Source organism: Lepus europaeus, chromosome X, assembly GCF_033115175.1.
Source record: "Lepus europaeus isolate LE1 chromosome X, mLepTim1.pri, whole genome shotgun sequence".
NCBI lineage: Eukaryota > Metazoa > Chordata > Mammalia > Lagomorpha > Leporidae > Lepus > Lepus europaeus.
In genome coordinates this window covers 71,096,001-71,110,282 of record NC_084850.1, presented here as the reverse complement: position 1 = coordinate 71,110,282, position 14,282 = coordinate 71,096,001, and the positions used below count along the sequence as shown (strand labels likewise).

Sequence of the window (14,282 nt, the reverse complement as noted above, 5' to 3'; positions counted from 1 at the left end):
ATTTACAAGGCCTAAAGCCCACCAGATTATTATCAAGCCCCTTCTATCAGGTTCTATTTGCCTCTCAATCAGAAAACTTAATTGTAGCTTAGACAGCACCTTTCTTAGCTCCTCTAATAATGACTCTGTCCTTTGTTCTAGACCCTGTCTAGCGCACTTGGGCCTCATTTCTTTGTAATCATAACCTCTACTCTATCTTCAATGGCTCTACTCTCAACCTGTGTGTACTGATGGTCCTCTTCCCCTCTTAATGCTGTATAATTTTTCAGACCTGGTTAATGCCACTCTTAGGATCATTGGTTACTATCCTCACCCCGTCTTTTATTACCTTGTCTAAATATGATCAGAGTTGGCGAACTTGGAAGACTTCCATAGCCTTGGCAACTCATGATGAGAGCCTAGGGTGGTTACTGGCGCCATCAACTAGAGTGTCAATTTGTTGGGTCAACAACAGGAGTCACTGTGCACTTGCTCCTCATGTGGGATCTCTGTCCTTAATGTGCTGTACTTTTTGATTTAATGCTATAACTAGTACTCAAACAGTATTTTTCACTTTGTGTTTCTATGTGGGTGCAAACTATTGAAATCTTTACTTAATATATACTAAACCGATTTTCTGTATATAAAGAGAATTGAAAATGAATCTTGATGTGAATGGAAGGGGAGAGGGAGTGGGAGAGCATAGGGTTTTGGGTGGGAGGGAAGTTATGAGAGGGGGAAGCCATTGTAATCCAGAAGCTGTACATTGGAAATTTATATTCATTAAATAAAAGTTTAAAAAAAAGAAAAATGGAAAAGAATAGAGAGCCCAGAAATTAGTTCATATACATATAGCCAATTGATTTTTGACAAAAGTGCCCAGACTATAAATGGAAATAAGGCTACTCTCTTCAGTAAATGGTGCTGGTATAACTGGATGTGTTTATGTAGAAGAATGAAATTAGATCAATATCTATTACAACATACAAAAATCAATTTTAGATGGATCAAAGACCTAAATTTAAGACTTGATATTATAAAGTTCCTGGAAGAATATGTAGTAGAAACACTCCAAAACATTTGTGTGGAGGGTGACTTCTTGGCCTAAACCACTGAAACACAGGCAACAAAAGCGATACTAACAAATTTGGGATTATATTAAATCCAGAAGTTTCTGCACAGTAAAGGAAAGAATCAATAAAATCAGGAGACATCCAACAAAATGGGAAAAAATATTTGGGAACTATCTATCCAACAAAGGATTAATATTCAGAATACATCAGCAAATCAAAACACTCAATGACAAAAAAACAACCAGTTCAGTGAAGAACTGGGCAAAGGACCTCGATCAACAGTTCTCCAAAGAAGAAGTACAAATAGCCAACAAACATATGAAAAAAATGTTCAACATCATTAGCCATTAGGGAAATGCAAATCATGAGATGTCAGCTCACCCCCCTCAGAACAGCTATTATTTAAAAGACAAAGAATAACAAATGCTCACAAAGTTGTGGGAAAAGGGGAACCCTTATACACTGTTGGTGGGAATGTAAATTAGTTCAGCCACTGTGGAAAATAGTATGGAGATTTATTAAAAAACAGAAGTAGACTTGTCATATGATCCAGCAATCCTACTACTAGGTTTATGCTCAAAATACATGAACATGTTGTATCAAAGAGACACCTGCACCACCATGTTCATTGCAGCACTGTTCGCAATAGCCAAAAATATGGAATCCACCAAGATGTCCATTATCAGATGAATGGATAAAGAATATGTGGTATATATACACAATGGGACATTAATCTGCTACAAGAACCATTCTTATGTTAGAAAGCCCCAGAACTCAAATATGCGCAAGTCTAAAACATGCCTATTTTATACTTTTGTTTCTTTTTGAATCTGGTTATGTAATGCCCTAATTTATTAGAATTCCTTATTTTATTCCCTTTACTATTTTAAAAATACAGTTTTTTTAAAGATTTATTTGCTTTATTTGAAAAAGTTACAGATAGAGAAGGAGAGAGAGGGAGAGAGAGAGAGAGATCTTCCATCCGCTGGTTCACTCCCTAATTGGCCCCAATGGCTGGAGCTTCACCAGTTCAAAGATAGAGCCAGGAGCTTCCTCCGGGTCTCCCACGTGGGTGCAGAGGCCCAAGCATTTGGGCCATATTCTACTGCTTTCCCAGGCCATAACAGTGGAGCAGCAGGGACTTGAACTGGCACCCATATAGGATGCTGGCACTGCAGGCAGTGGCTTTACCTGCTACTCCACAGCCCCGGCCCCACAGTATATGTTTTCTTGTTATTACCGTTTATGAACAATTTGTAATACCAAACAGATTGAAATATATCACATGGTGACCTGACACCTCAATATTAAAAAATTAAATGTTGAAAATGAAATATTAATAATAATATTAGTTCTTTCAACAATTTATTATATATTTTAAAACTGTTACATGCATAAAGTTTGTCATATGCTTTTTATATCATATATAACATATATCATAGCTACTTTACCAATATGAAATATTTTTCTTCTTTAATGCTTTAATGTGAATTATTTTGTTTTATATAAGTGTTTCTACAGCTAGCTTCTTTATATTTGAATTTGTCTAGTACCTTTATATTATCCTTAATTTCCTTCTTTGCTTTTTTAGACTTGCATACTATAATTTTTGTTTTTATCTTGAGTGCCATATTGCTAATTTCTTGTCGACATGATACATGATACATGAAAATATCTTCTTGGTAGAGTCATAAACACACATATGTATATTTATCTTTCTTAAACATGCTTTGAATTTTATTACCTTATTTCCTGTTTGGTTTTAATTCTTCATCTTTAATGTAAAGAAAAAAACCCGAGGTTTTAAAAAGAAGGTTGGGTGAAGTACAATATCTGAAATGCAAATATAATTAACAAGCAAATTAATGTATATCATACTTATGTACAATATATAACTCCATTATTCTGGATTTTATAAACATTCAGATATGCCACTGATAGATAGATCTATTTTTAAATTTGCATGAACTTCCAAACTGTTTTCCATAATATTTACAATAGTAGATATTATTTTTATTATTACCTTTACATATTAGACAGAATATGTGGTATTTGTCTTCTGTGTCTGGTTTATTTCAGCTAACATAATTGTCTCCAATTCCAATCATTTTGTTACAAATATCAGGATTTCGTTCTATTTTGTGGTAAAATAATCCTCTATTTTGTATATATACCACATTTTCTTTATACTTTCATTCTCAATAGACAACTACGTTGATTCCATATCTTTGCTACTGTGAATAGTTCTGCAGTGAAAGTGAGAGTGCAGTTATCTCTTTCGTATGCTGATTTCAAATCCTGTGGGAATATACCCAAAAGTATGATGTTAGTTCATGTGCTCCATCATTTATTTGGGAGGGAAGAAGCTCCCTATTGTGCTCCATAGTGGTTCCACTAATTTATATTCACAGTAACATTGTTTTATAGGTCCCTTTTGGTCCATATCGTCATCAGCACTTTTTTTTTATCTTTCCAGTACTACCCATGCTAACTAGAATGAGATGATACCTCATTGCAGTTTTGATTTCCATTTCCCTGATGGCAAGTGATATTAAGTTTCTTTTCATATTTTTTGTTCACTTGTATGACTTCTGAGAAGTGTCTATTATGATTATTTGCCCATTTCCTAGTTGTATTGGTTGTTATTTTGTTGTGGAGTGTTTTTTTTTTTTAGTTCCTTACATATTCTAGATAGTAATCCTTTGTCAGATGCATAGTTGGCAAACATTTTCTCCCATTCTATCAGTTGTATGTTCACTCTGCTGATCATTTTCTTTTCTGTGCTAAATAGTTTATAGTTTCTAAGTTTAATATAATCATGTACTTTTTTTGGGGCCTTTTTAATCTGTGCTTTTGGGATCTTATCCAAAATGTGGCTGCCTATTCCAGTGTCTTGAGATATTGTCCCTGGTGTTTTTTCCAATAGTTTCATAGCTGCAGGTCTTATATTTACATCTTTGATCCATTTTCAGTTGATTTTTGTAGGGGATTAGAGTAGCTTTGTAATGTATTTTGATGTCAGATAGTATAATGCCAGCTGTTTTTTCTTTTTATCAGGATTGCTATGGCCATGCAGATTATTCTGTAGTTCCATATGATTTTAGGGTATTCCACCCCTAGTTCTATAAAGAATACCATTCAAATTTTGATAGAGATTGTACTGAATCTCTAGATCACTTTGGGTAGTATCAATGTGTCAACAGTATAGATTCTTTCAATACATAAAACAAGATGTCTTTCCATGCTTTTGGAGCTGTTTCAACTTTTTTCATCAATGTTTTACATCTTTACATCCTAGAGATTTTCATCAATATTTTTGAAATGTAATCTTAAGGTTTTTTTGTAATTATTGGAGGTAGAATTTCATTTTTGGATAATTCACTACTGATGTATAGAAATTCTACTGATATGTATACATTGTATTCTTTACTGAATCTGTTGTTCTGATACTTTGATGTACAATGATAGGCTATTCAATATATTCCTGCCTTTCTGATATTGATGTTGTTTGCTATAAACTTCCTTCTTAATACTGCTGTTGCTGCATCCCACAGATTTTAGCATATCATCTTCCTATATTCATTATATTCAGGAAATTTTTTAAAAATCATGTTATTAATTTCTTTATTTACACATTGCTTGTTTAGGATAATTTAGTTTAATTTTCATGTTTTTCTTGTTACTGATTTCTAGTTTTATTGCACTGATGTCAGTAAAGATAATATGATTGCAATATTTTAAATTAATTATAACTTGTGTCTCCCTCCCTCCATTTCCCCCAAATGGGCAAAGACTTTCTTCTGCCTACGTTTGGAAAAGATGGAGAGGGCTGTCCTCTGACCACAAATGCCACAACAGTGGGGTGCGTCTGGATCCCACAGCACACCAAGACAAGAATAGCACAGGAGGGGCCGGCACTGTGGCACAGTGGGTTCAAGTCCCAGCCTGCAGTGCCGGCATCCCATATGGGCACCGGTTCACATCCTGGCTGCTCCACTTCTAATCCGACTCTCTGCCATGGCCTGTGAAAGCAGTAGAAGATGGTCCAAGTCCTCGGGCCCCTGCACCCACGTGGGAGACCTGGAAGAAGCTCCTGGCTCCTGGCTTCAAATCAGCTCAACTCCGGCTGTTGTAGTCATCTGGGGAGTGGACCACTGGATGGAAGGCTTCTCTCTCTCTCTCTCTCTCTCTCTCTCTCTAACTCTGTCTTTCAAATAAATCAAATGAATCTTAAAAAAAAAAAAGAATAGCACAGGAGTCTGAAGCCAGACCTATGGTAGTCTGGCCTGTCTGCTGTTGTGGTATACTCAGGAACTGAGACGGCTGCAGGCAGCTGCATGTCATGTGGTCAGAATGCAATTTCATCCTACTAGGGCTACAGGTATCCACCTGGCACCAACATGAGTTCACAGGTGCCATCTCTGGTTACTTCTTGGGGACATGGCCCATTGTGATCTACCCAGTGTTTGGCCCAGGACTGAGCTCCAGGTAAAGGCACTATAATGGCTTATGAGCATTTCAAGCAGTGGCTCAATCAGCAGTAACACAATGCCCTGCCCAGCTTTATGTCGTTTGATTGGAGCACTGAATTTATTTACATTCAAGTAAGTATTGATAAGTAAAGACTTATTGCCACTTTGTGATTTTTTTTATGATTGTCTTATGGATCCTTTGTGATTTTCTCCTCTTTTTTTTGAGATTAGGTGATTTTTCTCTAGTGATATGCTTTGATTTCTTTTGGGTGTGTGTATGTGAATCTATTATAGAATTCTTCCTTTTGTTAACATGTGGTTTACAAAAAAGATTTCTTATAGTTCTATGTGGTTATTTTCAGTTGATAGCAATTTAAAACAGTTGAAAAACCTTTATACTTTTACTCCACTCTCCTACTCATATATGAATTTTATGATGCTTCTCAAGACTTTTTAAATTTTATAGGCCTTAACAAGTAATTGTAACTATTTATTTTAATATTTATTTATTTATTTGAAAGTAAGAGTTGCAGAGAGGGAAAGAGATAGGGAAATCTTCTATATAGTAGTTCATTCCCCCAAGTAGCTGCAATGGCCAGGGTTGAGCCAAGCCAAAACTGGGAGCTAGGATCTTCATCCAGGTCTCTTTCAAAGGTGGCAGGGGCCCAAGCACTTAGACTATTTTCTGCTGCTTTTCCCAGGCCACTGGGAGCTGGATTGGAAATTCAGCAGCTGGGACACCAAACAGAGCCCATATGGGATGTTGGAGTCCCAGCCGGCAGCTTTACCCACTGTATCACAATGCTGGTCCTGTGGCTTTCTTTTTAATGATTTCATATTTTAATCTTTATACTAAAGATATAACTGATTTACACACCACAATTAAAGTTCTTTCAAATTTTTTGTACTTTTTTGATTTTCCATTTACTTTTGCCAATGAGTTTTATACTTTCATATGTTTATGTCTTACTACTTAGAAACCATTTCTTTTAGCTTCAGTGACTCCCTTTAGCACTTGTTGCAAGACAGGTCTATTGCCAAATAATTTTCTCAGATTTTTAAGGAAAAGTCTTTATTGATCTTTAATTTCCTAATGAAAGTTTTTCTAGGTGCAGTATTGTCATATGACAGATTTTTGCTTTACTACTTTGAATATATCATCCCATATTCTCATGGCCTAAAAGGCCTTTCATAAGAAATCTGCTAAGCGCAGTACGAGAATGTCTTTACATGTAATTTCCTTGTTTTCTGTTGCTGTTTTCAGAATTATCTATTTCTTTGATTTTGGCAGTTGATTATAATATAACTTGATGCAATCTTCTTTGGATTAAATCACATTGAAGACTTTTTGATCTTTCTGTACTTGAAAATTGATATATTCCTCCATATTTAGAGCATTTTCTGCTATTATTTCTTTATAAACATTTTACCTGTTACTAGAATCCTTCTCATTTCCATAATGAAACACATGTTCCAAACTACTTTATAAAGAAAAATATATGTTTGCCTTAACTGATGATTCTGAAGATCCAAGGTCTAGGGGCCTCATCTGGTGATAATCTTTTTACTGCTAGCATCCCACATCAGCACAGAGCATCTCAAGGCAGGAAGCAAGGAGCATTGTGTCCAATGTCCATATGATCTCTCTTCCTCTTCTTATAAAGCCTCCAGGATTCAATTATGAGTGTCCTACACTAGTGATCTCTTCTAATCCTAATCCATTCCCAAAGGCTCAACCTCTAAATAGCACAATGATTTAAAAGAATTATTTATGTATTTTTTGAAAGGCATAGCAACAGAGAAAGGGAAAGAGTGAAAGAGCGAGAGAGCGCAAGAGAGAGGGAGAGAGAGAGAGAGAGAGAGAGAGAGAGAGAAATGTTTATCCACTGGTTCACTTCCCAAATGGCCACAACATCCAGGGCTGTGCTAGGCAAAAGCTGGGAGCCTGCAACTCTGTCCATGCCTTCCATATGGGTGACAGAAGCCCAAGTACATGGGCCATCATTTGCTGACTAGCCAGGCACATTTGGCAGGCAGCCAAAATGGAAGCAGAGCATCTGGGACTCAAATCAGAACTTCTATATTGGATAAAGATTTCATAAGTCACAACTTCCTGCTGTGCCACAATGAAGGCCCCCATTTTTGCCTTCTTGATGCTTCACAACAGGGAACAGATTTCAACACATGAGGCCTTATGGGGATACACAAATATAGGAACCAACACAATGCTTTATTTTCCTCTTATCCTTCTGTAACGCCTAGAAGTAAAGAATTTACGTACTCCATAGAATACTATACAGCAGTAAGAAACAACGAAACCCAGTCATTTGCAACAAGATGGAGCAATCTGGAAAACATAATGCTGAGTGAATTAAGCCAGTCCCAAAGAGAAAAATATCATTTGTTTTCCCTGATCGGTGACAACTGAGCGCCAAAGGGGAAACCTGTTAAGTGAAATGGACACTATAAGCAACAATGACCTGATCAGCTCCTGTCCTGACTTTAGATGTACAATGTAATACTTTATCCTTTTTAGTATTTGTTGTTGTTGTTGTTGTTCTAGTACTATTGGTTGAACTCAGTAATTAACACACAATTTTTCTTAGGTGTTTAAATTTTAACTGAAAAGTGATCCCTGTTAAATCTAAGAGTGGAAAAAGAGAGGGAGGAGATGAACAATTTGGAACATGCTCAATCGGACTGGCCGCAAATGGTGGAGTTAGAAATGTGCCAGGGGATTCCAACACAATCCCATCAAGATGGCATGTACCAATGCCATCGCACTAGTCCAAGTGATCAATTTCAGTACACATTCGATGGCTTGGAAGGTCTAAGAAACAAAGGGATCACACAAACAAGACAAGTGTCTGCTAATACTAACTGATAGAATCAAAAAGGGAGAGAAAGATCCAGCATGGGAAGTGGGATACACAGCAGACTCATAGGATGGCAGATGTCCGAAACAACACTCTGGCCCCAGAATCAGCCCTCAAGGCATTCAGATCTGGCTGAAGAGCCCATGAGAGTGTAGCAGGCATGGAAAGCCAAGATATCATGGAAAAAAAAAAAAGACCTAAATGAATGATCTCTGTGAGTGAGATCCCAGTGGAAAGAACGGGGCCATCAAAGAAGGAGGTACCCTTCTCCGAAGGGAGGAGAGAACTTCCACTTTGACTATGACCCTATCGGAATAAGATCAAAGTCAGCGAACTCTAAAGGCTTCCATAGCCTTGGCAACTCATGACTAGAGCCTAGGGAGATTACTGACGCCATGAACAGGAGTGTCAAATTGTTAAGTCAGCAACAGGAGTCACTGTGTACTTACACCCCATGTGGGATCTGTCCCTAATGTGTCGTCTAAAGCCAAGTGATGCTATAACTAGTACTGAAACAGTATTTTTATACTTTGCGTTTCTGTGTGGGCACAAACTGATGAGGTCTTTACTAATTATATACTGAAGTGATCTTCTGTATATAAAGAGAATTGGAAATGAAAAAAAAAAAAAACCTGGTGTTAAAATGGAAATGGCATAGAAAATTAATTAATTTGAAAAAAAAATTATGTAGGATCTCTGTCTTTAATGTGCTGTACATTGCTATTTAATGCTATAATTAGTAATCCAATGGTAGTTTTTTCACTTGATGTTGCTATATGGGCAAAATGTTGAAATCTTTACCTAATATATACTAAACTGATCTTCTGTATACAAAGAGAATTGAAAATGAATCTTTACATGAATGGAAGGGGAAAGGGAGCGGGAAAGGGGAGGGTTGCGGGCGGGAGGGAAGTTATGGGAGGGGGGAAGCCATTGTAACCCATAAGCTATACTTTGGAAATTTATATTCATTAAATAAAAGTTTAATTAAAAAAAAAGAATTTACTGTTCTGGCAAATCCGAGGAACATTATTCAGTCATTTTCATTCCTTTTTCTTTTTCTCCTCTTCTTGAATATTTTCACACAGCCTATTTTCAAGATCACAGATTCTTCAGTTCAACCAGTTCTGCTTTTAGTGCTATCTATCACATTTTTCACTTTGTTTATTATGTTTTCAGTTAAAGCATTTTTTTTTATATGGCACCAACTTCTCTGTTAAATTTCCAATTGTGATCATTTATTGGTTTTCACCTTTTGTTGATTTCTCCCCTGATTTTTGAAGTGCACTGGCTTCCTTAAAATCATTGTTTTTCATTATTTATCAGGCAGTTAATATAGCCCCTTTTCTTCAGTGTTGGTACTATCAGTTTATTGGTAATTTTGGTGATGTGTTTTCTTAATCGTTCGTGTTTCATATAATCATGCATTGATGTTTGTACATTTAAAATAGCAGGTATTTCTTCCGGTCTTCATAGACTGGGTGTGTTTATCAATGCCTTTTATTAGTCAACCTATTCGTAGATTCTAGGAAAGCCAGCTGGCATGGTCAATGACCAGACTTGTTTGTGGAATCATTGGATTTGATAGTTTTGCACATCAGTCTGCAGGTGTGTAAGTCTGATGCTGGATACCTAGGTGAACCTATCAAAACCTGATACTGCTAGGACTGGATCTGGATTCATTTATTTTCAGGCTGAAGAATTTCTTTCAGTGTTTCTTTATATGACAGATCAGCTAGCATAAAATTCTCCTGATTTTTGTTTATCTTTATTTCACCTTCATATCTGAACACAAGTCTTATCTATGTAGACTATCGGATGGTTGATTTTTCTTTTAGAACAAAACAGGTATATTTATATTGGACTACTTGATACAGAAGATAGTGTAGTATGGATAGATAGTATGAATAACTCAAACTACAAATATCTCTTATTTGAAATAAACAAAAATGTTTACACAGCTCAATGTGTTACTTGGAAATAAACTCATGCTTGACTATATTTCTGAGCAAAAAACAACACTGAATCAAAAACACCCTTCTTTGTTTACATGTATTTGAAGGCAGATATAAAGACACTACTTGGTTTCTTAAAAAAATAAAATAAAAAACCCCTAACCTTCCCTTAAGGCCTCGTCATGGAAGTGTGAACAATGTAAATAAATCTACTATTATCAGTTGTCATATCATATCTATGTCACCTGTGTATTCTGAGATCACACACATACCTGCCAATATTCCTTTGAATGGTTGCTATATCTGAGTTACATCTGAATTCTTAGTAGACAGGACTGGAGAAAAGTAATTTGAAGGGAATATTGCATCTTATATAGAAGAAATTATCAGTATTAATTTAAATAACATATTACAGTAGAAAGATACTTCCAGGAAGTTATCCTTTTCACTTTGGTTCATTTTTCATATTTGTGAATTACATAGTTGATTCATTTGCTGATAGTACAATCCTACCACAAAGTATTAAAGCACAAGATAACTTCTATTCCTTCAACATCTGAATTTTTCAAGTTTTACATTTTATTATATCCACAGAAGTACAACAGTTCTTGAATTATAAAAAAAATACATAAATGGATAAACTGTCCGAAAAATGCAGATGTCTTTAACTACAATGGTACTAGATGTAAAGGAGACAATGAGGGAAGGGGAAAAAGGAAACAAGTTTATGTGCAGAGAATGTGGTTCAAGTCTTTGGATTTAAAAACAAATTCCCCAGAGATACTGGCTATAATGGAATTTCGAGAAAACCTTCTTTGTCCCTCAGAAAGACCTGAAAAGCTCCAATTAAAACTTTTGCAAACTACCATTATAAGATGCTGTAAATGATCAAAGCAGTCAGAAGGTGAACTATGAATGTATCTTCCATTTAACTATAGTTTGTAGCATAGCCTCTTTAGGTAAATTTAGCTCTTGGTAAATCAGTAAAAACCACCGAAGGGGGGCCGGCACTGTGGCATAGCAGGTAAAGCTGCCACCTGCAGTGCCAGCATCCCATAAGCACACCGGTTTGAGTCCCAGCTGCTCCACTTCTGATCCAGCTTTCTGCTGTGGTTTGGGAAAGCAGTAGAAGATGACCCAAATCCTTGGGCTCCTGCACCCACATGGGAGACCCGGAGGAAATTCCTGGCTCCTGGTTCCTGGCTTTGGATCAGCGCAACTCCAGCCGTTGTGGGCAATTGGGGAGTGAACCAGTGAATGGAAGACCTATCTTTCTCTCTCTGCCTCTCCTTCTCTCTCTGTGTAACTCTGACTTTCAAATAAATAAATAAATTTTAAAAAAAACACTGAAATATCAGAAGTGCTTTGAAGGACAGGGCTAAAAAAAAGTACTGAACATCTTACCTGTCTAAATGAGTAACAGGACTTCATGGCTAAGATAATTTTATAAACAATAAAAAGACTTTAAGGATAGGTTTCTCTCTCCAACATTAAATGTAGTGGAACAAGATTTACACGTAGATAGAGTGATAACAGAAAATCACAAGGCAGAGAACACAAAAGAAATCATGACAATTCTATAGGTTCAACAGTACTTCAAATCCTGTAAACTTTGAAAGTCTAGCAAAATATCAGTCATGTTTATAAATCACTTGTCATAAGACCACACATTGAATTCTTTCCATTCCACACACTGAAGACTCTATAGTAAGCCTTTAAACATTGTGCATTTCTTTGTCAATCTTGTAGCTAAGTATCTTGTCTCATTCTTCTTTGGTGCAGAGATGGAAGCTGCAGGAGCAAAGCCTTGAGTGTGGCGTCAGACATGGTTTCATAGTTTTGACTGATTTCTGTCTGATACTCATTTTCTGCATTCTCTATGATTTTAATAAACCCCTTGACAGTTTGTAATGCATTCAACATAGTTATTGAGTCTTGAATATCTTTATGACTAACCAACCGAACATTACCATCTTTGTAATGATGAATCTGAATCTTTAGCACTCCCAACCATTTGGCCTGTAGGTGGTATGATGGTGAATTTCCACTCTGATCTCCAGTGACGATCCCAGAATTTTTTAGGCTGAATCTGGTGTCTTCAATACATGCAATAATAACCTGTTGCCCATCGGTAGTTTTAGCATACACAGTACAGAAGTCGATGGAATAATGGTATTTCACATAGGCTCTTAAAGCACCATTACAGGATTCTTTGCAAGAATTCAAGCCTCCATCTACTTCCTTTGGCTGCGGATCATTAGTTTATTTTGATAAGTAATCAGACTTAAGGGGAATTTTGTTTCTTGGATCTAAACATCTGCTATTAACCAGGTCACTGTGCTCTGTCATTAAAACTTGATCTTCATATGCTTCTGTCTTCACAGGCATGAACTGATCCATCTTACACTGGCTTTTTATCACTTTGAATTTTTTTCCCATTACCTTTCGGTCTCCCTTGTTTCTGCTGAGAACGCATCTATTAATTTTATTGGATTTACCTTGTACATGTTATATTGCTTTTGTTCTCCTGCTGCTTTCAAAATTTTGTCTTTGCTTTTGAGCTTCAGTATTTTTACTAGGATGGCACTTTTGGTGGCTACCATCACATTAGCAAACATGAAGTACATTGACTCTCCTGCATGTGTACATGATTGTTTTTGGTAAATTTGATAGTTTGTTGTCATGATTTCCTTGAGTATGTTTCTCCTCAGTTCTCTTTATTCTCTCTATCCTATCCCTCTGTAACACATCACACATTTTTGCCCTTGATGGTGCCCTGCACTTCTCAAAATTTTTGTTCCTTTTTCTCTCCATTCTTTAGCCTGCAAAAATCTTTATTGATATGTTCCCATATCTATAACTATACACTACTTTACTCAGTTTAAAGCTACTGTTGCACTCCTCTGGTGACATTTCTATGTTTCTGTTACTATAGTTTTCAATTCCAGGATTTCCACTTGGTTCTTTTTGTCGGATTTTGATATTTTTGTTCACACTCTCTATTTGAGTCAACATTTTTGTCATACTTCATTTCTTTTTATAATTATGCTTTCCATTATTTCTGTGAATATATTACAATGACTATTTTGAAATCATTCTCTATAAAATCTGATATCCATTCATTCTCATGAGCAGTTTGTGTTGCTTGATTTTATCTAGTGTATCATTCACACATTACAGCTTCATTGGATGACTCAGAATCTAATTGAAAATCAGCAATTTTATATAATATAATACAGCAACTCTAGATTCCAGCCCACCAATTCTCAGAATGGCCATTGTTCATTGTAAGTTCATTTTTTAATGAGTGGATGAATTTTTTTAGGTCTATCCACTCAGCAGTGCTGAGTCTCATATTGTTCTTCAGAAAGGGCAGCTTCTGATGTGCTCACAGTCACCCTAGAATGACATTAGTATAAGCAGAATTTTCTGTCTCTTTCCTTGACGCACATGTTAAATTTTATTAACTCCCAGCCCAATGCTCTATTTTTTTGAACAATGATTTGGTGCAAAAATTCCTCTACAATGTAGTCCAAAGTGTGTTTCCTTTGAAGGAATAGTTTCTGATGTCTGGGTCTGATCTTTGTTCCGAACTCACAGGGTCTCTCCCCAGCCTTTTTCCTACATTTCTCTCCTACAAACTAGCTACCTTACTTAACTCCATGATCATCCACTTGATTGCTTGTCACTACAGTTATTGTTGTTCTTTAGTGGGCATCCTGTTTTTGACTTTGTGCATACTCTACTGAAACTAAATTCCTTTTCTGCAACATTAGCATCTATCCGCTTCATGCTGTGCATCTCTTTCCAGGCAAAATCTTTAAACCAGGGTACCGGAATGGAGGGTGTGGCCACGGCAAACTCAGCTCAGAGTGAGATTCCAACTTTAGGAACTGAGTGGTCCGTGGAGGGAGGCAGAAGCACTCA

General features: G+C 36.4%; 1 pseudogene; it reads right to left on the bottom strand.

The window, feature by feature from the left end:
- Positions 1-12,070: 12,070 nt before the first annotated feature.
- Positions 12,071-12,755, bottom strand: LOC133752672 (F-actin-capping protein subunit alpha-1-like; annotated as a pseudogene).
- Between the last annotated feature and the right edge of the window lie 1,527 nt (positions 12,756-14,282).